Here is a 20910-nt window from a genome sequence, read left to right as displayed (position 1 = left end):
GATACAGAGGTGCCTGAGTCTCTGCCATGGTGCTGCCCAGGGTGGAGATGCTCAGGGCTGTGGAGAGACCTGGGAGCTACCTGTCCTGGGTGAGCTGTGTGTGAAGGAGGGCCTGCTTGTGTTGCCTGCCCCACTGAAAAGGCGCTACAGCACGCACAGATGGTGGTGCTGCAGGGCCGCAGCAGCATCACTGCAGGCACCAGGAGGGGCTCAGGAGGCACCCGGTCTCCCTGGACCTGGTATGGGAGCAGAGGAAAGCGGCAAGAGACCCCCCCCCACCACCCCCAGGGCTGGCATCGGGATTAGTGGTTTGTTAACAGCCGAGCAGCCCAGGGTTTCGCCTTGAAAGAGCCACAGCATTCCTACTTCTTGTCGTGCACTGCTGAGTGCGAGCAAACTCCTCCTGAGACTGCAGGGCTCACGCCCAGCCTGGCGGCAAGCAGGTGCTTCGGAACAAAAGTGCCAAAGGGCAATGTTAACCCAGTCGGTCCGGCAAGGTGTTAATGAATTGCTGATCTCAGGAGTTGCCTCTCTCTCTCTCTCTCTCTCCGTAGACCTTCTTAGAAAGCCCTTGGTCTGCTAATTAGGGCTGCGCTCTGGAGCTGGGCTCTGTTTTTCCCCTCAGGGAGCCTGGGTAGCTCAGCTGGGAGAGCATCAGACTTTTAATCTGAGGGTCCAGGGTTCAAGCCCCTGTTCAGGCGGCGCGCGTTCCTATTTACTCAGTGCTTTCACCTTTGCACAAGAAGTGGCACTGCCAAAACGGAGGAAAGGCAGGGGGATCTGCAGAGCCACGGGGAAGCTCTTTGCATCCAACTCCTGTCTCCCACAAAAGAGGCAATCTCTCGCCTTCCTCCTAGGCAGAGCCTCAGAGAGTTACTCTCGCAGGACGCGAGCCTAACAAACTCAGGACGCCCCAAGGAAGGCATTCCGTAGCTCTGCCTTTCTGGTACCCTGAACAAGCAGGGCCCCTGCCCCATTCCGCAGCGGGCCCGCTTTTGCCCTACTCTTCCTTTTGCGACTGATTTCGTTAAAGAAGCTGTCCTTGTTGTCCTTGACATCTCCCACCAGATTAAACTCCAGAGGGGGCGGAGCCCTTCCCAGCCCCTCGGATTGCTGGTGCCTTGCTAAGGTGGCCCGCCAGCAGCTGTCGGGGTGGTTCAAGTCCCTCGTGAGGCCCAAGGCCTGTGACTGTGAGGCTACTTCCAGCTGTCCGTAGAAGGCCTCATCCACTTCTCCTTCCTCATCAGGTGGCCTGTAGCAAACACCCACAACAGTGTCACCCATGTTAGTCTGCCCTTCGATCCTTACCCGTAAGCTCTGGGTAAGGACCCATTCCAGCCGCCCTGTCACAGAAAGGACGACCCCCCTCCTCCTCCCCCCCGGCCATCCTGGTCTGTCCTTCCTCAAGAGCAGTTTAAAGCCCTCCTTACAAGGTTGGCCAGCCTGTTGGCAAAGACGCCTGTGCCTCGCTTAGCGAGGGCGGGTGCGGGGGGGGAATCCCACCTCTCCCGAGCAGATGTTGTTCTTCAAACAGGGTCCCTTGGTCACAGAAGGCAAAACCCTGTTGCCCACACCAGCTGCGCAGCCAACTGCTGACTTGCAGCATCCGTCTACTCCGCGGCACATCCTTCGCCCTCGCTGGCAGGACCAAGGAGAAAAGCGCCTGGGCCCTCGTAGTCCTGCCAGCTGTCCGCCGAGCTCTGCGGTCACCTTTGATAGGTTCCAAGTTGCCCCTGGCAGTGTGGTTGGTGCCCACATGGAGGAGCAGCTGGGGCGGGGGTGGGGCATAGTCAGAGGAGCGGACAAGCTTTGGCAGTCTCTCCGCACCATCCTAGACCTGAGCCCCTCCCCCGTCCCAGCAAGCCTCTCTGCCCAGGAGGTCAGGTCGGCAGGTGGGTGCCTCTGTCCCCCCTGCAGCAGGGAGTCCCCCACTACTAGCAGTCGCCACTCCCTCCGGCTGTTCCGGCGTGGCGCAGGGTCCCTCGGGCCAGATGCTTCATGTGAAAGCATGCCCAGCTCCAGGTGAGAAGAGACAGCACTAGCATTCTTCCTTGGAAATGTGTGAAGTTGCTCAAAGCTCATGCTGGCGACTTACTCATTAAAGCGAAGAAGCCCATCTGGAAGAGTTCCATTGGCGAAGGCTCCTATAGGCCTTGCATTGCTCAAGGCCACATGCCTGTTGTCGCCTTTTTCGCCCTCCTTTCCCTTGCTCTTGTTGTCGGCCTTTCCGACCTTGCTTTCCTGAGGTACTCGTTGGGTGCTTCTGCTGCAAGACAGCCGCCGCTTTCCTCTAGAGTGACCAATGCCTGCTGAATTTAAAGCCCCATGTCCTAGGGGAGCTCCAGAAGCTGTCAGTTGTGTGTCCGCCAGGTTGGCATTGCCTGGCAATCGATGTTTTCACTGAAGGCATGACAAGATACCAGGGTCCCAGCACTGCCGTATGAAGTTTTCTGTGCACAAAGGCTGTGCGTTGCCTGACGCCTTGCACAGGTGACGCCTGTCTCGCTGTTGCCTTGGCTGACACAAAGTTCTTGTGGCTTTTGTGGCCTCTCAGCACAAATCTTCCACTTGCTCGCCCGGAAAGTAAATTATTGGGTTATTGGGTGAGCGGGGAAGCACTGTGGGATGAGATGAGCATGGGGAAGAGGACCAGGTGGGGAGCGCTGCTGACAAGGGCTGACTGGTCAGTTGTCTGATATGAATCGTGCTTGTGTTTTGTTCCCTTCTGCGTGGGTCCTCTCTTCTCCCGACTTACGGCTTGTGTCCTTCCTTACTGATTTGTCTTGAGCCTTTGCCTGAGTGCTTCCTGCTCGTCCTGCTTCCTTCGTTAGCGGTGTCGTTTGTGCATTTGGGGCCAAAGCGCCCGCATGCGCGATGTTGGCGGGCAGCAGGGGCAGGGCCCGCAGCCCTGCCGCTACTGCTCCCTGGGGACGGGAGGGGGCCTGGGGAAATGGGAGCCCCTTGCCCTGCACCTGGCCCCAGCTGGGCCACCTGCCCTCATGCCTGGGCGACCAAATGCTGCTCATTGGCTGCTTTGGGATTTCTCTGTCTTCCTGAGCTGCTCGTTCTTCTCTGTGTATCCTCAAGAGAGTGCAATTTTTCGTTTACTTTTATTTGTCGTCCTAGTCACTCCTCCGTGTGCAACGCATTCAGAGAGATCCCCTCCAGAACGGAGAGGTGCTATTCCTGAGAGAGCTGTGTGCTGCCAAAGCCTGCACCAGCCCAGTGACCCAGCCTGCCCACTCCGAAGCAGGAGGCCCTGGGCCGGGGGAGGAGGGGGTGGGGGTGATCCCTGCCCCAGGGCAGACAGTTGATACAGAGGTGCCTGAGTCTCTGCCATGGTGCTGCCCAGGGTGGAGATGCTCAGGGCTGTGGAGAGACCTGGGAGCTACCTGTCCTGGGTGAGCTGTGTGTGAAGGAGGGCCTGCTTGTGTTGCCTGCCCCACTGAAAAGGCGCTACAGCACGCACAGATGGTGGTGCTGCAGGGCCGCAGCAGCATCACTGCAGGCACCAGGAGGGGCTCAGGAGGCACCCGGTCTCCCTGGACCTGGTATGGGAGCAGAGGAAAGCGGCAAGAGACCCCCCCCCACCACCCCCAGGGCTGGCATCGGGATTAGTGGTTTGTTAACAGCCGAGCAGCCCAGGGTTTCGCCTTGAAAGAGCCACAGCATTCCTACTTCTTGTCGTGCACTGCTGAGTGCGAGCAAACTCCTCCTGAGACTGCAGGGCTCACGCCCAGCCTGGCGGCAAGCAGGTGCTTCGGAACAAAAGTGCCAAAGGGCAATGTTAACCCAGTCGGTCCGGCAAGGTGTTAATGAATTGCTGATCTCAGGAGTTGCCTCTCTCTCTCTCTCTCTCTCCGTAGACCTTCTTAGAAAGCCCTTGGTCTGCTAATTAGGGCTGCGCTCTGGAGCTGGGCTCTGTTTTTCCCCTCAGGGAGCCTGGGTAGCTCAGCTGGGAGAGCATCAGACTTTTAATCTGAGGGTCCAGGGTTCAAGCCCCTGTTCAGGCGGCGCGCGTTCCTATTTACTCAGTGCTTTCACCTTTGCACAAGAAGTGGCACTGCCAAAACGGAGGAAAGGCAGGGGGATCTGCAGAGCCACGGGGAAGCTCTTTGCATCCAACTCCTGTCTCCCACAAAAGAGGCAATCTCTCGCCTTCCTCCTAGGCAGAGCCTCAGAGAGTTACTCTCGCAGGACGCGAGCCTAACAAACTCAGGACGCCCCAAGGAAGGCATTCCGTAGCTCTGCCTTTCTGGTACCCTGAACAAGCAGGGCCCCTGCCCCATTCCGCAGCGGGCCCGCTTTTGCCCTACTCTTCCTTTTGCGACTGATTTCGTTAAAGAAGCTGTCCTTGTTGTCCTTGACATCTCCCACCAGATTAAACTCCAGAGGGGGCGGAGCCCTTCCCAGCCCCTCGGATTGCTGGTGCCTTGCTAAGGTGGCCCGCCAGCAGCTGTCGGGGTGGTTCAAGTCCCTCGTGAGGCCCAAGGCCTGTGACTGTGAGGCTACTTCCAGCTGTCCGTAGAAGGCCTCATCCACTTCTCCTTCCTCATCAGGTGGCCTGTAGCAAACACCCACAACAGTGTCACCCATGTTAGTCTGCCCTTCGATCCTTACCCGTAAGCTCTGGGTAAGGACCCATTCCAGCCGCCCTGTCACAGAAAGGACGACCCCCCTCCTCCTCCCCCCCGGCCATCCTGGTCTGTCCTTCCTCAAGAGCAGTTTAAAGCCCTCCTTACAAGGTTGGCCAGCCTGTTGGCAAAGACGCCTGTGCCTCGCTTAGCGAGGGCGGGTGCGGGGGGGGAATCCCACCTCTCCCGAGCAGATGTTGTTCTTCAAACAGGGTCCCTTGGTCACAGAAGGCAAAACCCTGTTGCCCACACCAGCTGCGCAGCCAACTGCTGACTTGCAGCATCCGTCTACTCCGCGGCACATCCTTCGCCCTCGCTGGCAGGACCAAGGAGAAAAGCGCCTGGGCCCTCGTAGTCCTGCCAGCTGTCCGCCGAGCTCTGCGGTCACCTTTGATAGGTTCCAAGTTGCCCCTGGCAGTGTGGTTGGTGCCCACATGGAGGAGCAGCTGGGGCGGGGGTGGGGCATAGTCAGAGGAGCGGACAAGCTTTGGCAGTCTCTCCGCACCATCCTAGACCTGAGCCCCTCCCCCGTCCCAGCAAGCCTCTCTGCCCAGGAGGTCAGGTCGGCAGGTGGGTGCCTCTGTCCCCCCTGCAGCAGGGAGTCCCCCACTACTAGCAGTCGCCACTCCCTCCGGCTGTTCCGGCGTGGCGCAGGGTCCCTCGGGCCAGATGCTTCATGTGAAAGCATGCCCAGCTCCAGGTGAGAAGAGACAGCACTAGCATTCTTCCTTGGAAATGTGTGAAGTTGCTCAAAGCTCATGCTGGCGACTTACTCATTAAAGCGAAGAAGCCCATCTGGAAGAGTTCCATTGGCGAAGGCTCCTATAGGCCTTGCATTGCTCAAGGCCACATGCCTGTTGTCGCCTTTTTCGCCCTCCTTTCCCTTGCTCTTGTTGTCGGCCTTTCCGACCTTGCTTTCCTGAGGTACTCGTTGGGTGCTTCTGCTGCAAGACAGCCGCCGCTTTCCTCTAGAGTGACCAATGCCTGCTGAATTTAAAGCCCCATGTCCTAGGGGAGCTCCAGAAGCTGTCAGTTGTGTGTCCGCCAGGTTGGCATTGCCTGGCAATCGATGTTTTCACTGAAGGCATGACAAGATACCAGGGTCCCAGCACTGCCGTATGAAGTTTTCTGTGCACAAAGGCTGTGCGTTGCCTGACGCCTTGCACAGGTGACGCCTGTCTCGCTGTTGCCTTGGCTGACACAAAGTTCTTGTGGCTTTTGTGGCCTCTCAGCACAAATCTTCCACTTGCTCGCCCGGAAAGTAAATTATTGGGTTATTGGGTGAGCGGGGAAGCACTGTGGGATGAGATGAGCATGGGGAAGAGGACCAGGTGGGGAGCGCTGCTGACAAGGGCTGACTGGTCAGTTGTCTGATATGAATCGTGCTTGTGTTTTGTTCCCTTCTGCGTGGGTCCTCTCTTCTCCCGACTTACGGCTTGTGTCCTTCCTTACTGATTTGTCTTGAGCCTTTGCCTGAGTGCTTCCTGCTCGTCCTGCTTCCTTCGTTAGCGGTGTCGTTTGTGCATTTGGGGCCAAAGCGCCCGCATGCGCGATGTTGGCGGGCAGCAGGGGCAGGGCCCGCAGCCCTGCCGCTACTGCTCCCTGGGGACGGGAGGGGGCCTGGGGAAATGGGAGCCCCTTGCCCTGCACCTGGCCCCAGCTGGGCCACCTGCCCTCATGCCTGGGCGACCAAATGCTGCTCATTGGCTGCTTTGGGATTTCTCTGTCTTCCTGAGCTGCTCGTTCTTCTCTGTGTATCCTCAAGAGAGTGCAATTTTTCGTTTACTTTTATTTGTCGTCCTAGTCACTCCTCCGTGTGCAACGCATTCAGAGAGATCCCCTCCAGAACGGAGAGGTGCTATTCCTGAGAGAGCTGTGTGCTGCCAAAGCCTGCACCAGCCCAGTGACCCAGCCTGCCCACTCCGAAGCAGGAGGCCCTGGGCCGGGGGAGGAGGGGGTGGGGGTGATCCCTGCCCCAGGGCAGACAGTTGATACAGAGGTGCCTGAGTCTCTGCCATGGTGCTGCCCAGGGTGGAGATGCTCAGGGCTGTGGAGAGACCTGGGAGCTACCTGTCCTGGGTGAGCTGTGTGTGAAGGAGGGCCTGCTTGTGTTGCCTGCCCCACTGAAAAGGCGCTACAGCACGCACAGATGGTGGTGCTGCAGGGCCGCAGCAGCATCACTGCAGGCACCAGGAGGGGCTCAGGAGGCACCCGGTCTCCCTGGACCTGGTATGGGAGCAGAGGAAAGCGGCAAGAGACCCCCCCCCACCACCCCCAGGGCTGGCATCGGGATTAGTGGTTTGTTAACAGCCGAGCAGCCCAGGGTTTCGCCTTGAAAGAGCCACAGCATTCCTACTTCTTGTCGTGCACTGCTGAGTGCGAGCAAACTCCTCCTGAGACTGCAGGGCTCACGCCCAGCCTGGCGGCAAGCAGGTGCTTCGGAACAAAAGTGCCAAAGGGCAATGTTAACCCAGTCGGTCCGGCAAGGTGTTAATGAATTGCTGATCTCAGGAGTTGCCTCTCTCTCTCTCTCTCTCTCCGTAGACCTTCTTAGAAAGCCCTTGGTCTGCTAATTAGGGCTGCGCTCTGGAGCTGGGCTCTGTTTTTCCCCTCAGGGAGCCTGGGTAGCTCAGCTGGGAGAGCATCAGACTTTTAATCTGAGGGTCCAGGGTTCAAGCCCCTGTTCAGGCGGCGCGCGTTCCTATTTACTCAGTGCTTTCACCTTTGCACAAGAAGTGGCACTGCCAAAACGGAGGAAAGGCAGGGGGATCTGCAGAGCCACGGGGAAGCTCTTTGCATCCAACTCCTGTCTCCCACAAAAGAGGCAATCTCTCGCCTTCCTCCTAGGCAGAGCCTCAGAGAGTTACTCTCGCAGGACGCGAGCCTAACAAACTCAGGACGCCCCAAGGAAGGCATTCCGTAGCTCTGCCTTTCTGGTACCCTGAACAAGCAGGGCCCCTGCCCCATTCCGCAGCGGGCCCGCTTTTGCCCTACTCTTCCTTTTGCGACTGATTTCGTTAAAGAAGCTGTCCTTGTTGTCCTTGACATCTCCCACCAGATTAAACTCCAGAGGGGGCGGAGCCCTTCCCAGCCCCTCGGATTGCTGGTGCCTTGCTAAGGTGGCCCGCCAGCAGCTGTCGGGGTGGTTCAAGTCCCTCGTGAGGCCCAAGGCCTGTGACTGTGAGGCTACTTCCAGCTGTCCGTAGAAGGCCTCATCCACTTCTCCTTCCTCATCAGGTGGCCTGTAGCAAACACCCACAACAGTGTCACCCATGTTAGTCTGCCCTTCGATCCTTACCCGTAAGCTCTGGGTAAGGACCCATTCCAGCCGCCCTGTCACAGAAAGGACGACCCCCCTCCTCCTCCCCCCCGGCCATCCTGGTCTGTCCTTCCTCAAGAGCAGTTTAAAGCCCTCCTTACAAGGTTGGCCAGCCTGTTGGCAAAGACGCCTGTGCCTCGCTTAGCGAGGGCGGGTGCGGGGGGGGAATCCCACCTCTCCCGAGCAGATGTTGTTCTTCAAACAGGGTCCCTTGGTCACAGAAGGCAAAACCCTGTTGCCCACACCAGCTGCGCAGCCAACTGCTGACTTGCAGCATCCGTCTACTCCGCGGCACATCCTTCGCCCTCGCTGGCAGGACCAAGGAGAAAAGCGCCTGGGCCCTCGTAGTCCTGCCAGCTGTCCGCCGAGCTCTGCGGTCACCTTTGATAGGTTCCAAGTTGCCCCTGGCAGTGTGGTTGGTGCCCACATGGAGGAGCAGCTGGGGCGGGGGTGGGGCATAGTCAGAGGAGCGGACAAGCTTTGGCAGTCTCTCCGCACCATCCTAGACCTGAGCCCCTCCCCCGTCCCAGCAAGCCTCTCTGCCCAGGAGGTCAGGTCGGCAGGTGGGTGCCTCTGTCCCCCCTGCAGCAGGGAGTCCCCCACTACTAGCAGTCGCCACTCCCTCCGGCTGTTCCGGCGTGGCGCAGGGTCCCTCGGGCCAGATGCTTCATGTGAAAGCATGCCCAGCTCCAGGTGAGAAGAGACAGCACTAGCATTCTTCCTTGGAAATGTGTGAAGTTGCTCAAAGCTCATGCTGGCGACTTACTCATTAAAGCGAAGAAGCCCATCTGGAAGAGTTCCATTGGCGAAGGCTCCTATAGGCCTTGCATTGCTCAAGGCCACATGCCTGTTGTCGCCTTTTTCGCCCTCCTTTCCCTTGCTCTTGTTGTCGGCCTTTCCGACCTTGCTTTCCTGAGGTACTCGTTGGGTGCTTCTGCTGCAAGACAGCCGCCGCTTTCCTCTAGAGTGACCAATGCCTGCTGAATTTAAAGCCCCATGTCCTAGGGGAGCTCCAGAAGCTGTCAGTTGTGTGTCCGCCAGGTTGGCATTGCCTGGCAATCGATGTTTTCACTGAAGGCATGACAAGATACCAGGGTCCCAGCACTGCCGTATGAAGTTTTCTGTGCACAAAGGCTGTGCGTTGCCTGACGCCTTGCACAGGTGACGCCTGTCTCGCTGTTGCCTTGGCTGACACAAAGTTCTTGTGGCTTTTGTGGCCTCTCAGCACAAATCTTCCACTTGCTCGCCCGGAAAGTAAATTATTGGGTTATTGGGTGAGCGGGGAAGCACTGTGGGATGAGATGAGCATGGGGAAGAGGACCAGGTGGGGAGCGCTGCTGACAAGGGCTGACTGGTCAGTTGTCTGATATGAATCGTGCTTGTGTTTTGTTCCCTTCTGCGTGGGTCCTCTCTTCTCCCGACTTACGGCTTGTGTCCTTCCTTACTGATTTGTCTTGAGCCTTTGCCTGAGTGCTTCCTGCTCGTCCTGCTTCCTTCGTTAGCGGTGTCGTTTGTGCATTTGGGGCCAAAGCGCCCGCATGCGCGATGTTGGCGGGCAGCAGGGGCAGGGCCCGCAGCCCTGCCGCTACTGCTCCCTGGGGACGGGAGGGGGCCTGGGGAAATGGGAGCCCCTTGCCCTGCACCTGGCCCCAGCTGGGCCACCTGCCCTCATGCCTGGGCGACCAAATGCTGCTCATTGGCTGCTTTGGGATTTCTCTGTCTTCCTGAGCTGCTCGTTCTTCTCTGTGTATCCTCAAGAGAGTGCAATTTTTCGTTTACTTTTATTTGTCGTCCTAGTCACTCCTCCGTGTGCAACGCATTCAGAGAGATCCCCTCCAGAACGGAGAGGTGCTATTCCTGAGAGAGCTGTGTGCTGCCAAAGCCTGCACCAGCCCAGTGACCCAGCCTGCCCACTCCGAAGCAGGAGGCCCTGGGCCGGGGGAGGAGGGGGTGGGGGTGATCCCTGCCCCAGGGCAGACAGTTGATACAGAGGTGCCTGAGTCTCTGCCATGGTGCTGCCCAGGGTGGAGATGCTCAGGGCTGTGGAGAGACCTGGGAGCTACCTGTCCTGGGTGAGCTGTGTGTGAAGGAGGGCCTGCTTGTGTTGCCTGCCCCACTGAAAAGGCGCTACAGCACGCACAGATGGTGGTGCTGCAGGGCCGCAGCAGCATCACTGCAGGCACCAGGAGGGGCTCAGGAGGCACCCGGTCTCCCTGGACCTGGTATGGGAGCAGAGGAAAGCGGCAAGAGACCCCCCCCCACCACCCCCAGGGCTGGCATCGGGATTAGTGGTTTGTTAACAGCCGAGCAGCCCAGGGTTTCGCCTTGAAAGAGCCACAGCATTCCTACTTCTTGTCGTGCACTGCTGAGTGCGAGCAAACTCCTCCTGAGACTGCAGGGCTCACGCCCAGCCTGGCGGCAAGCAGGTGCTTCGGAACAAAAGTGCCAAAGGGCAATGTTAACCCAGTCGGTCCGGCAAGGTGTTAATGAATTGCTGATCTCAGGAGTTGCCTCTCTCTCTCTCTCTCTCTCCGTAGACCTTCTTAGAAAGCCCTTGGTCTGCTAATTAGGGCTGCGCTCTGGAGCTGGGCTCTGTTTTTCCCCTCAGGGAGCCTGGGTAGCTCAGCTGGGAGAGCATCAGACTTTTAATCTGAGGGTCCAGGGTTCAAGCCCCTGTTCAGGCGGCGCGCGTTCCTATTTACTCAGTGCTTTCACCTTTGCACAAGAAGTGGCACTGCCAAAACGGAGGAAAGGCAGGGGGATCTGCAGAGCCACGGGGAAGCTCTTTGCATCCAACTCCTGTCTCCCACAAAAGAGGCAATCTCTCGCCTTCCTCCTAGGCAGAGCCTCAGAGAGTTACTCTCGCAGGACGCGAGCCTAACAAACTCAGGACGCCCCAAGGAAGGCATTCCGTAGCTCTGCCTTTCTGGTACCCTGAACAAGCAGGGCCCCTGCCCCATTCCGCAGCGGGCCCGCTTTTGCCCTACTCTTCCTTTTGCGACTGATTTCGTTAAAGAAGCTGTCCTTGTTGTCCTTGACATCTCCCACCAGATTAAACTCCAGAGGGGGCGGAGCCCTTCCCAGCCCCTCGGATTGCTGGTGCCTTGCTAAGGTGGCCCGCCAGCAGCTGTCGGGGTGGTTCAAGTCCCTCGTGAGGCCCAAGGCCTGTGACTGTGAGGCTACTTCCAGCTGTCCGTAGAAGGCCTCATCCACTTCTCCTTCCTCATCAGGTGGCCTGTAGCAAACACCCACAACAGTGTCACCCATGTTAGTCTGCCCTTCGATCCTTACCCGTAAGCTCTGGGTAAGGACCCATTCCAGCCGCCCTGTCACAGAAAGGACGACCCCCCTCCTCCTCCCCCCCGGCCATCCTGGTCTGTCCTTCCTCAAGAGCAGTTTAAAGCCCTCCTTACAAGGTTGGCCAGCCTGTTGGCAAAGACGCCTGTGCCTCGCTTAGCGAGGGCGGGTGCGGGGGGGGAATCCCACCTCTCCCGAGCAGATGTTGTTCTTCAAACAGGGTCCCTTGGTCACAGAAGGCAAAACCCTGTTGCCCACACCAGCTGCGCAGCCAACTGCTGACTTGCAGCATCCGTCTACTCCGCGGCACATCCTTCGCCCTCGCTGGCAGGACCAAGGAGAAAAGCGCCTGGGCCCTCGTAGTCCTGCCAGCTGTCCGCCGAGCTCTGCGGTCACCTTTGATAGGTTCCAAGTTGCCCCTGGCAGTGTGGTTGGTGCCCACATGGAGGAGCAGCTGGGGCGGGGGTGGGGCATAGTCAGAGGAGCGGACAAGCTTTGGCAGTCTCTCCGCACCATCCTAGACCTGAGCCCCTCCCCCGTCCCAGCAAGCCTCTCTGCCCAGGAGGTCAGGTCGGCAGGTGGGTGCCTCTGTCCCCCCTGCAGCAGGGAGTCCCCCACTACTAGCAGTCGCCACTCCCTCCGGCTGTTCCGGCGTGGCGCAGGGTCCCTCGGGCCAGATGCTTCATGTGAAAGCATGCCCAGCTCCAGGTGAGAAGAGACAGCACTAGCATTCTTCCTTGGAAATGTGTGAAGTTGCTCAAAGCTCATGCTGGCGACTTACTCATTAAAGCGAAGAAGCCCATCTGGAAGAGTTCCATTGGCGAAGGCTCCTATAGGCCTTGCATTGCTCAAGGCCACATGCCTGTTGTCGCCTTTTTCGCCCTCCTTTCCCTTGCTCTTGTTGTCGGCCTTTCCGACCTTGCTTTCCTGAGGTACTCGTTGGGTGCTTCTGCTGCAAGACAGCCGCCGCTTTCCTCTAGAGTGACCAATGCCTGCTGAATTTAAAGCCCCATGTCCTAGGGGAGCTCCAGAAGCTGTCAGTTGTGTGTCCGCCAGGTTGGCATTGCCTGGCAATCGATGTTTTCACTGAAGGCATGACAAGATACCAGGGTCCCAGCACTGCCGTATGAAGTTTTCTGTGCACAAAGGCTGTGCGTTGCCTGACGCCTTGCACAGGTGACGCCTGTCTCGCTGTTGCCTTGGCTGACACAAAGTTCTTGTGGCTTTTGTGGCCTCTCAGCACAAATCTTCCACTTGCTCGCCCGGAAAGTAAATTATTGGGTTATTGGGTGAGCGGGGAAGCACTGTGGGATGAGATGAGCATGGGGAAGAGGACCAGGTGGGGAGCGCTGCTGACAAGGGCTGACTGGTCAGTTGTCTGATATGAATCGTGCTTGTGTTTTGTTCCCTTCTGCGTGGGTCCTCTCTTCTCCCGACTTACGGCTTGTGTCCTTCCTTACTGATTTGTCTTGAGCCTTTGCCTGAGTGCTTCCTGCTCGTCCTGCTTCCTTCGTTAGCGGTGTCGTTTGTGCATTTGGGGCCAAAGCGCCCGCATGCGCGATGTTGGCGGGCAGCAGGGGCAGGGCCCGCAGCCCTGCCGCTACTGCTCCCTGGGGACGGGAGGGGGCCTGGGGAAATGGGAGCCCCTTGCCCTGCACCTGGCCCCAGCTGGGCCACCTGCCCTCATGCCTGGGCGACCAAATGCTGCTCATTGGCTGCTTTGGGATTTCTCTGTCTTCCTGAGCTGCTCGTTCTTCTCTGTGTATCCTCAAGAGAGTGCAATTTTTCGTTTACTTTTATTTGTCGTCCTAGTCACTCCTCCGTGTGCAACGCATTCAGAGAGATCCCCTCCAGAACGGAGAGGTGCTATTCCTGAGAGAGCTGTGTGCTGCCAAAGCCTGCACCAGCCCAGTGACCCAGCCTGCCCACTCCGAAGCAGGAGGCCCTGGGCCGGGGGAGGAGGGGGTGGGGGTGATCCCTGCCCCAGGGCAGACAGTTGATACAGAGGTGCCTGAGTCTCTGCCATGGTGCTGCCCAGGGTGGAGATGCTCAGGGCTGTGGAGAGACCTGGGAGCTACCTGTCCTGGGTGAGCTGTGTGTGAAGGAGGGCCTGCTTGTGTTGCCTGCCCCACTGAAAAGGCGCTACAGCACGCACAGATGGTGGTGCTGCAGGGCCGCAGCAGCATCACTGCAGGCACCAGGAGGGGCTCAGGAGGCACCCGGTCTCCCTGGACCTGGTATGGGAGCAGAGGAAAGCGGCAAGAGACCCCCCCCCACCACCCCCAGGGCTGGCATCGGGATTAGTGGTTTGTTAACAGCCGAGCAGCCCAGGGTTTCGCCTTGAAAGAGCCACAGCATTCCTACTTCTTGTCGTGCACTGCTGAGTGCGAGCAAACTCCTCCTGAGACTGCAGGGCTCACGCCCAGCCTGGCGGCAAGCAGGTGCTTCGGAACAAAAGTGCCAAAGGGCAATGTTAACCCAGTCGGTCCGGCAAGGTGTTAATGAATTGCTGATCTCAGGAGTTGCCTCTCTCTCTCTCTCTCTCTCCGTAGACCTTCTTAGAAAGCCCTTGGTCTGCTAATTAGGGCTGCGCTCTGGAGCTGGGCTCTGTTTTTCCCCTCAGGGAGCCTGGGTAGCTCAGCTGGGAGAGCATCAGACTTTTAATCTGAGGGTCCAGGGTTCAAGCCCCTGTTCAGGCGGCGCGCGTTCCTATTTACTCAGTGCTTTCACCTTTGCACAAGAAGTGGCACTGCCAAAACGGAGGAAAGGCAGGGGGATCTGCAGAGCCACGGGGAAGCTCTTTGCATCCAACTCCTGTCTCCCACAAAAGAGGCAATCTCTCGCCTTCCTCCTAGGCAGAGCCTCAGAGAGTTACTCTCGCAGGACGCGAGCCTAACAAACTCAGGACGCCCCAAGGAAGGCATTCCGTAGCTCTGCCTTTCTGGTACCCTGAACAAGCAGGGCCCCTGCCCCATTCCGCAGCGGGCCCGCTTTTGCCCTACTCTTCCTTTTGCGACTGATTTCGTTAAAGAAGCTGTCCTTGTTGTCCTTGACATCTCCCACCAGATTAAACTCCAGAGGGGGCGGAGCCCTTCCCAGCCCCTCGGATTGCTGGTGCCTTGCTAAGGTGGCCCGCCAGCAGCTGTCGGGGTGGTTCAAGTCCCTCGTGAGGCCCAAGGCCTGTGACTGTGAGGCTACTTCCAGCTGTCCGTAGAAGGCCTCATCCACTTCTCCTTCCTCATCAGGTGGCCTGTAGCAAACACCCACAACAGTGTCACCCATGTTAGTCTGCCCTTCGATCCTTACCCGTAAGCTCTGGGTAAGGACCCATTCCAGCCGCCCTGTCACAGAAAGGACGACCCCCCTCCTCCTCCCCCCCGGCCATCCTGGTCTGTCCTTCCTCAAGAGCAGTTTAAAGCCCTCCTTACAAGGTTGGCCAGCCTGTTGGCAAAGACGCCTGTGCCTCGCTTAGCGAGGGCGGGTGCGGGGGGGGAATCCCACCTCTCCCGAGCAGATGTTGTTCTTCAAACAGGGTCCCTTGGTCACAGAAGGCAAAACCCTGTTGCCCACACCAGCTGCGCAGCCAACTGCTGACTTGCAGCATCCGTCTACTCCGCGGCACATCCTTCGCCCTCGCTGGCAGGACCAAGGAGAAAAGCGCCTGGGCCCTCGTAGTCCTGCCAGCTGTCCGCCGAGCTCTGCGGTCACCTTTGATAGGTTCCAAGTTGCCCCTGGCAGTGTGGTTGGTGCCCACATGGAGGAGCAGCTGGGGCGGGGGTGGGGCATAGTCAGAGGAGCGGACAAGCTTTGGCAGTCTCTCCGCACCATCCTAGACCTGAGCCCCTCCCCCGTCCCAGCAAGCCTCTCTGCCCAGGAGGTCAGGTCGGCAGGTGGGTGCCTCTGTCCCCCCTGCAGCAGGGAGTCCCCCACTACTAGCAGTCGCCACTCCCTCCGGCTGTTCCGGCGTGGCGCAGGGTCCCTCGGGCCAGATGCTTCATGTGAAAGCATGCCCAGCTCCAGGTGAGAAGAGACAGCACTAGCATTCTTCCTTGGAAATGTGTGAAGTTGCTCAAAGCTCATGCTGGCGACTTACTCATTAAAGCGAAGAAGCCCATCTGGAAGAGTTCCATTGGCGAAGGCTCCTATAGGCCTTGCATTGCTCAAGGCCACATGCCTGTTGTCGCCTTTTTCGCCCTCCTTTCCCTTGCTCTTGTTGTCGGCCTTTCCGACCTTGCTTTCCTGAGGTACTCGTTGGGTGCTTCTGCTGCAAGACAGCCGCCGCTTTCCTCTAGAGTGACCAATGCCTGCTGAATTTAAAGCCCCATGTCCTAGGGGAGCTCCAGAAGCTGTCAGTTGTGTGTCCGCCAGGTTGGCATTGCCTGGCAATCGATGTTTTCACTGAAGGCATGACAAGATACCAGGGTCCCAGCACTGCCGTATGAAGTTTTCTGTGCACAAAGGCTGTGCGTTGCCTGACGCCTTGCACAGGTGACGCCTGTCTCGCTGTTGCCTTGGCTGACACAAAGTTCTTGTGGCTTTTGTGGCCTCTCAGCACAAATCTTCCACTTGCTCGCCCGGAAAGTAAATTATTGGGTTATTGGGTGAGCGGGGAAGCACTGTGGGATGAGATGAGCATGGGGAAGAGGACCAGGTGGGGAGCGCTGCTGACAAGGGCTGACTGGTCAGTTGTCTGATATGAATCGTGCTTGTGTTTTGTTCCCTTCTGCGTGGGTCCTCTCTTCTCCCGACTTACGGCTTGTGTCCTTCCTTACTGATTTGTCTTGAGCCTTTGCCTGAGTGCTTCCTGCTCGTCCTGCTTCCTTCGTTAGCGGTGTCGTTTGTGCATTTGGGGCCAAAGCGCCCGCATGCGCGATGTTGGCGGGCAGCAGGGGCAGGGCCCGCAGCCCTGCCGCTACTGCTCCCTGGGGACGGGAGGGGGCCTGGGGAAATGGGAGCCCCTTGCCCTGCACCTGGCCCCAGCTGGGCCACCTGCCCTCATGCCTGGGCGACCAAATGCTGCTCATTGGCTGCTTTGGGATTTCTCTGTCTTCCTGAGCTGCTCGTTCTTCTCTGTGTATCCTCAAGAGAGTGCAATTTTTCGTTTACTTTTATTTGTCGTCCTAGTCACTCCTCCGTGTGCAACGCATTCAGAGAGATCCCCTCCAGAACGGAGAGGTGCTATTCCTGAGAGAGCTGTGTGCTGCCAAAGCCTGCACCAGCCCAGTGACCCAGCCTGCCCACTCCGAAGCAGGAGGCCCTGGGCCGGGGGAGGAGGGGGTGGGGGTGATCCCTGCCCCAGGGCAGACAGTTGATACAGAGGTGCCTGAGTCTCTGCCATGGTGCTGCCCAGGGTGGAGATGCTCAGGGCTGTGGAGAGACCTGGGAGCTACCTGTCCTGGGTGAGCTGTGTGTGAAGGAGGGCCTGCTTGTGTTGCCTGCCCCACTGAAAAGGCGCTACAGCACGCACAGATGGTGGTGCTGCAGGGCCGCAGCAGCATCACTGCAGGCACCAGGAGGGGCTCAGGAGGCACCCGGTCTCCCTGGACCTGGTATGGGAGCAGAGGAAAGCGGCAAGAGACCCCCCCCCACCACCCCCAGGGCTGGCATCGGGATTAGTGGTTTGTTAACAGCCGAGCAGCCCAGGGTTTCGCCTTGAAAGAGCCACAGCATTCCTACTTCTTGTCGTGCACTGCTGAGTGCGAGCAAACTCCTCCTGAGACTGCAGGGCTCACGCCCAGCCTGGCGGCAAGCAGGTGCTTCGGAACAAAAGTGCCAAAGGGCAATGTTAACCCAGTCGGTCCGGCAAGGTGTTAATGAATTGCTGATCTCAGGAGTTGCCTCTCTCTCTCTCTCTCTCTCCGTAGACCTTCTTAGAAAGCCCTTGGTCTGCTAATTAGGGCTGCGCTCTGGAGCTGGGCTCTGTTTTTCCCCTCAGGGAGCCTGGGTAGCTCAGCTGGGAGAGCATCAGACTTTTAATCTGAGGGTCCAGGGTTCAAGCCCCTGTTCAGGCGGCGCGCGTTCCTATTTACTCAGTGCTTTCACCTTTGCACAAGAAGTGGCACTGCCAAAACGGAGGAAAGGCAGGGGGATCTGCAGAGCCACGGGGAAGCTCTTTGCATCCAACTCCTGTCTCCCACAAAAGAGGCAATCTCTCGCCTTCCTCCTAGGCAGAGCCTCAGAGAGTTACTCTCGCAGGACGCGAGCCTAACAAACTCAGGACGCCCCAAGGAAGGCATTCCGTAGCTCTGCCTTTCTGGTACCCTGAACAAGCAGGGCCCCTGCCCCATTCCGCAGCGGGCCCGCTTTTGCCCTACTCTTCCTTTTGCGACTGATTTCGTTAAAGAAGCTGTCCTTGTTGTCCTTGACATCTCCCACCAGATTAAACTCCAGAGGGGGCGGAGCCCTTCCCAGCCCCTCGGATTGCTGGTGCCTTGCTAAGGTGGCCCGCCAGCAGCTGTCGGGGTGGTTCAAGTCCCTCGTGAGGCCCAAGGCCTGTGACTGTGAGGCTACTTCCAGCTGTCCGTAGAAGGCCTCATCCACTTCTCCTTCCTCATCAGGTGGCCTGTAGCAAACACCCACAACAGTGTCACCCATGTTAGTCTGCCCTTCGATCCTTACCCGTAAGCTCTGGGTAAGGACCCATTCCAGCCGCCCTGTCACAGAAAGGACGACCCCCCTCCTCCTCCCCCCCGGCCATCCTGGTCTGTCCTTCCTCAAGAGCAGTTTAAAGCCCTCCTTACAAGGTTGGCCAGCCTGTTGGCAAAGACGCCTGTGCCTCGCTTAGCGAGGGCGGGTGCGGGGGGGGAATCCCACCTCTCCCGAGCAGATGTTGTTCTTCAAACAGGGTCCCTTGGTCACAGAAGGCAAAACCCTGTTGCCCACACCAGCTGCGCAGCCAACTGCTGACTTGCAGCATCCGTCTACTCCGCGGCACATCCTTCGCCCTCGCTGGCAGGACCAAGGAGAAAAGCGCCTGGGCCCTCGTAGTCCTGCCAGCTGTCCGCCGAGCTCTGCGGTCACCTTTGATAGGTTCCAAGTTGCCCCTGGCAGTGTGGTTGGTGCCCACATGGAGGAGCAGCTGGGGCGGGGGTGGGGCATAGTCAGAGGAGCGGACAAGCTTTGGCAGTCTCTCCGCACCATCCTAGACCTGAGCCCCTCCCCCGTCCCAGCAAGCCTCTCTGCCCAGGAGGTCAGGTCGGCAGGTGGGTGCCTCTGTCCCCCCTGCAGCAGGGAGTCCCCCACTACTAGCAGTCGCCACTCCCTCCGGCTGTTCCGGCGTGGCGCAGGGTCCCTCGGGCCAGATGCTTCATGTGAAAGCATGCCCAGCTCCAGGTGAGAAGAGACAGCACTAGCATTCTTCCTTGGAAATGTGTGAAGTTGCTCAAAGCTCATGCTGGCGACTTACTCATTAAAGCGAAGAAGCCCATCTGGAAGAGTTCCATTGGCGAAGGCTCCTATAGGCCTTGCATTGCTCAAGGCCACATGCCTGTTGTCGCCTTTTTCGCCCTCCTTTCCCTTGCTCTTGTTGTCGGCCTTTCCGACCTTGCTTTCCTGAGGTACTCGTTGGGTGCTTCTGCTGCAAGACAGCCGCCGCTTTCCTCTAGAGTGACCAATGCCTGCTGAATTTAAAGCCCCATGTCCTAGGGGAGCTCCAGAAGCTGTCAGTTGTGTGTCCGCCAGGTTGGCATTGCCTGGCAATCGATGTTTTCACTGAAGGCATGACAAGATACCAGGGTCCCAGCACTGCCGTATGAAGTTTTCTGTGCACAAAGGCTGTGCGTTGCCTGACGCCTTGCACAGGTGACGCCTGTCTCGCTGTTGCCTTGGCTGACACAAAGTTCTTGTGGCTTTTGTGGCCTCTCAGCACAAATCTTCCACTTGCTCGCCCGGAAAGTAAATTATTGGGTTATTGGGTGAGCGGGGAAGCACTGTGGGATGAGATGAGCATGGGGAAGAGGACCAGGTGGGGAGCGCTGCTGACAAGGGCTGACTGGTCAGTTGTCTGATATGAATCGTGCTTGTGTTTTGTTCCCTTCTGCGTGGGTCCTCTCTTCTCCCGACTTACGGCTTGTGTCCTTCCTTACTGATTTGTCTTGAGCCTTTGCCTGAGTGCTTCCTGCTCGTCCTGCTTCCTTCGTTAGCGGTGTCGTTTGTGCATTTGGGGCCAAAGCGCCCGCATGCGCGATGTTGGCGGGCAGCAGGGGCAGGGCCCGCAGCCCTGCCGCTACTGCTCCCTGGGGACGGGAGGGGGCCTGGGGAAATGGGAGCCCCTTGCCCTGCACCTGGCCCCAGCTGGGCCACCTGCCCTCATGCCTGGGCGACCAAATGCTGCTCATTGGCTGCTTTGGGATTTCTCTGTCTTCCTGAGCTGCTCGTTCTTCTCTGTGTATCCTCAAGAGAGTGCAATTTTTCGTTTACTTTTATTTGTCGTCCTAGTCACTCCTCCGTGTGCAACGCATTCAGAGAGATCCCCTCCAGAACGGAGAGGTGCTATTCCTGAGAGAGCTGTGTGCTGCCAAAGCCTGCACCAGCCCAGTGACCCAGCCTGCCCACTCCGAAGCAGGAGGCCCTGGGCCGGGGGAGGAGGGGGTGGGGGTGATCCCTGCCCCAGGGCAGACAGTTGATACAGAGGTGCCTGAGTCTCTGCCATGGTGCTGCCCAGGGTGGAGATGCTCAGGGCTGTGGAGAGACCTGGGAGCTACCTGTCCTGGGTGAGCTGTGTGTGAAGGAGGGCCTGCTTGTGTTGCCTGCCCCACTGAAAAGGCGCTACAGCACGCACAGATGGTGGTGCTGCAGGGCCGCAGCAGCATCACTGCAGGCACCAGGAGGGGCTCAGGAGGCACCCGGTCTCCCTGGACCTGGTATGGGAGCAGAGGAAAGCGGCAAGAGACCCCCCCACCACCCCCAGGGCTGGCATCGGGATTAGTGGTTTGTTAACAGCCGAGCAGCCCAGGGTTTCGCCTTGAAAGAGCCACAGCATTCCTACTTCTTGTCGTGCACTGCTGAGTGCGAGCAAACTCCTCCTGAGACTGCAGGGCTCACGCCCAGCCTGGCGGCAAGCAGGTGCTTCGGAACAAAAGTGCCAAAGGGCAATGTTAACCCAGTCGGTCCGGCAAGGTGTTAATGAATTGCTGATCTCAGGAGTTGCCTCTCTCTCTCTCTCTCTCTCCGTAGACCTTCTTAGAAAGCCCTTGGTCTGCTAATTAGGGCTGCGCTCTGGAGCTGGGCTCTGTTTTTCCCCTCAGGGAGCCTGGGTAGCTCAGCTGGGAGAGCATCAGACTTTTAATCTGAGGGTCCAGGGTTCAAGCCCCTGTTCAGGCGGCGCGCGTTCCTATTTACTCAGTGCTTTCACCTTTGCACAAGAAGTGGCACTGCCAAAACGGAGGAAAGGCAGGGGGATCTGCAGAGCCACGGGGAAGCTCTTTGCATCCAACTCCTGTCTCCCACAAAAGAGGCAATCTCTCGCCTTCCTCCTAGGCAGAGCCTCAGAGAGTTACTCTCGCAGGACGCGAGCCTAACAAACTCAGGACGCCCCAAGGAAGGCATTCCGTAGCTCTGCCTTTCTGGTACCCTGAACAAGCAGGGCCCCTGCCCCATTCCGCAGCGGGCCCGCTTTTGCCCTACTCTTCCTTTTGCGACTGATTTCGTTAAAGAAGCTGT

General features: G+C 58.4%; 7 non-coding genes across 7 annotated transcripts; all 7 read left to right on the top strand.

Moving 5' to 3' along the window:
• Positions 1 to 628: 628 nt before the first annotated feature.
• TRNAK-UUU (transfer RNA lysine (anticodon UUU)) lies at positions 629 to 701 on the top strand. Its single transcript has one exon. It is a non-coding gene; the product is annotated as a tRNA-Lys (tRNA).
• Positions 702 to 3940: 3239 nt separating this feature from the next.
• On the top strand, positions 3941 to 4013 carry TRNAK-UUU (transfer RNA lysine (anticodon UUU)). The gene has a single exon. It is a non-coding gene; the product is annotated as a tRNA-Lys (tRNA).
• A 3239-nt stretch (positions 4014 to 7252) lies between these two features.
• On the top strand, positions 7253 to 7325 carry TRNAK-UUU (transfer RNA lysine (anticodon UUU)). Its single transcript has one exon. It is a non-coding gene; the product is annotated as a tRNA-Lys (tRNA).
• Positions 7326 to 10564: 3239 nt separating this feature from the next.
• TRNAK-UUU (transfer RNA lysine (anticodon UUU)) lies at positions 10565 to 10637 on the top strand. The gene has a single exon. It is a non-coding gene; the product is annotated as a tRNA-Lys (tRNA).
• Positions 10638 to 13876: 3239 nt separating this feature from the next.
• TRNAK-UUU (transfer RNA lysine (anticodon UUU)) lies at positions 13877 to 13949 on the top strand. The gene has a single exon. It is a non-coding gene; the product is annotated as a tRNA-Lys (tRNA).
• A 3239-nt stretch (positions 13950 to 17188) lies between these two features.
• TRNAK-UUU (transfer RNA lysine (anticodon UUU)) lies at positions 17189 to 17261 on the top strand. Its single transcript has one exon. It is a non-coding gene; the product is annotated as a tRNA-Lys (tRNA).
• Positions 17262 to 20498: 3237 nt separating this feature from the next.
• On the top strand, positions 20499 to 20571 carry TRNAK-UUU (transfer RNA lysine (anticodon UUU)). Its single transcript has one exon. It is a non-coding gene; the product is annotated as a tRNA-Lys (tRNA).
• Positions 20572 to 20910: the final 339 nt, after the last annotated feature.

Source organism: Struthio camelus, chromosome 7 (genome assembly GCF_040807025.1).
Source record: "Struthio camelus isolate bStrCam1 chromosome 7, bStrCam1.hap1, whole genome shotgun sequence".
Classification (NCBI taxonomy): Eukaryota; Metazoa; Chordata; class Aves; order Struthioniformes; family Struthionidae; genus Struthio; species Struthio camelus.
The sequence above is the reverse complement of the archived record's forward strand: the minus strand, read 5'-3'. Positions and strand labels throughout refer to the sequence as shown.